General features: G+C 63.0%; 1 pseudogene; it reads right to left on the reverse strand.

The window, feature by feature from the left end:
- LOC124576064 overlaps positions 1–2,500 on the reverse strand; it is a 7,954-nt pseudogene that overhangs the window by 3,791 nt on the left and 1,663 nt on the right.

The raw sequence follows: 2,500 nt of genomic DNA on the forward strand, positions 1-2,500 counted from the left end.
CAGGAGCGACAGGCTCCGAGTGCGGGAGAAGGCGGTCACGGATGAAGCCGGCGGTGGAGATCGGCTTCTTCGTGAAGAGGTCCGCCCAGAAGTCCAGCAGACCGGGGATGTCGGGTGGCGGCTGCAGCAGGGTGCCGTCCAGCAAGCCGCGCACGCAACGTGCACGCGACCTACGGAAGGCGTCCTGTGTCCGCGCGTATTCCCAGCGGCGCCGCTTGCGCTTCTGCAGCGGCGGGGCGGCAGGCGGCCGCTTGGATGGTTGGCGCGGCCGCTGTGTCCTGGTGATCGACCTCTCCCCCCTGGACCCGACCGACGCAAGGGCATCCGGGAGCATGCCCAGGATGACATCAGGCGGCGTGCCCCGCCCCAGACCAATGACTCGATCCAGGGCAGAGAAACGCTGGGCGGAAGCAGGTAGCCCCGCCAGATGCTCCCAGATGGCGGCGTCAGTCGGCCCCTCCGGCGGCGGCCCGGTGGTGTCGGCCGCGAAGTCCTCGGCTGCGTCGACGGGCGGCGCAGCGGCCTCGCCCGCGTCAGGCAGCGAGCTCGCTGCTCCACGGCGGGACGCCGGCTCTTCACCCCGACCGATCTCAAGTGCCTCCATGAATTGGCGGACAAGCTGCTTGTGGGCAGCTTGCCGCCGTCGGCACTTGATTGCCTCAAGCGTTCGGTCGGGGAACATCCTGGTAAGTTCTTGATTTACAAAGAAGAACCGGGCGTCCCTCTCCAGGAACAGTTCGGCCTCTGCCTTGGCGAGCGACAGGACTTCTTCCTCCGTCCACCTCGCGCGATGCCTCTCCGTCACGATCTCAGCGTTGGCGGCCGCAGGGTGTTGGCGGCGGCGATGGACCCCGAGACCGTTCTTCGTGGTAAAAGTGCGGTGGCACTCACTGCAAGCAAAGGGAGCTACACAAACTATCGCATTTTCGTTACGGCCGGTTGGCCGGATAGGTGCTGGGGTAGCTGGGGTGGCACCTTCAGCGGAAGGGCCACCATCTCTTGTTTCTTGTCGGCTGCCCCCAACTATAAAGGGATAATGCGAGGGGGGGCTGGTAACCCCCCCAAGCCCCTGGTGCGGTCTTCCACTCTGCAAAAATCAGCGGGCCCACGAGAAGGGGAGAAGACCGCAGGAGAGGAGAGGCTAAGAGGGCTAGGCCCATGTATTGCGCATCACTCTCCCTGTAACTATAACCCAAGGAAGGCACCTCGCAGCAGCAGCACGCCTACATCAAGACCGCACTTCGAAAAGCCAAGTCCGGATGCAGCCACACCGCCGCCACTTAAGAGAGTCATAGTTACTCCCGCCGTTTACCCGCGCTTGCTTGAATTTCTTCACGTTGACATTCAGAGCACTGGGCAGAAATCACATTGCGTCAACACCCGCTAGGGCCATCGCAATGCTTTGTTTTAATTAGACAGTCGGATTCCCCCAGTCCGTGCCAGTTCTGAGTTGATCGTTGAATGGCGGCCGAAGAGAATCCGCGCACCCGCGCGCCCCCGGAGGAGCACGCTAAGGCGGACGCGGCCTCGCAGCAAGGAAGATCCGTGGGAGGCCAAGGCACGGGACCGAGCTCGGATCCTGCACGCAGGTTGAAGCACCGGGGCGCGAACGCCGCGCAGGCGCGCGCATCCTGCACCGCCGGCCAGCACGAGGCCAACCAACGGCGAGAGCAGACCACGCCCGCGCTAAACGCCCGCACTTACCGGCACCCCTACGGCACTCACCTCGCCCAGGCCCGGCACGTTAGCGCTGACCCACTTCCCGACCAAGCCCGACACGCCCCGATCCTCAGAGCCAATCCTTATCCCGAAGTTACGGATCCAATTTGCCGACTTCCCTTACCTACATTATTCTATCGACTAGAGGCTCTTCACCTTGGAGACCTGCTGCGGATATGGGTACGAACCGGCGCGACACCTCCACGTGGCCCTCTCCCGGATTTTCAAGGTCCGAGGGGAAGATCGGGACACCGCCGCAACTGCGGTGCTCTTCGCGTTCCAAACCCTATCTCCCTGCTAGAGGATTCCAGGGAACTCGAACGCTCATGCAGAAAAGAAAACTCTTCCCCGATCTCCCGACGGCGTCTCCGGGTCCTTTTGGGTTACCCCGACGAGCATCTCTAAAAGAGGGGCCCGACTTGTATCGGTTCCGCTGCCGGGTTCCGGAATAGGAACCGGATTCCCTTTCGCCCAACGGGGGCCAGCACAAAGTGCATCATGCTATGACGGCCCCCATCAACATCGGATTTCTCCTAGGGCTTAGGATCGACTGACTCGTGTGCAACGGCTGTTCACACGAAACCCTTCTCCGCGTCAGCCCTCCAGGGCCTCGCTGGAGTATTTGCTACTACCACCAAGATCTGCACCGACGGCGGCTCCAGGCAGGCTCACGCCCAGACCCTTCTGCGCCCACCGCCGCGACCCTCCTACTCGTCAGGGCTTCGCGGCCGGCCGCAAGGACCGGCCATGACTGCCAGACTGACGGCCGAGTATAGGCACG

The sequence above is a fragment of the Schistocerca americana genome, unplaced genomic scaffold (genome assembly GCF_021461395.2).
Source record: "Schistocerca americana isolate TAMUIC-IGC-003095 unplaced genomic scaffold, iqSchAmer2.1 HiC_scaffold_243, whole genome shotgun sequence".
NCBI classification, from domain to species: Eukaryota; Metazoa; Arthropoda; class Insecta; order Orthoptera; family Acrididae; genus Schistocerca; species Schistocerca americana.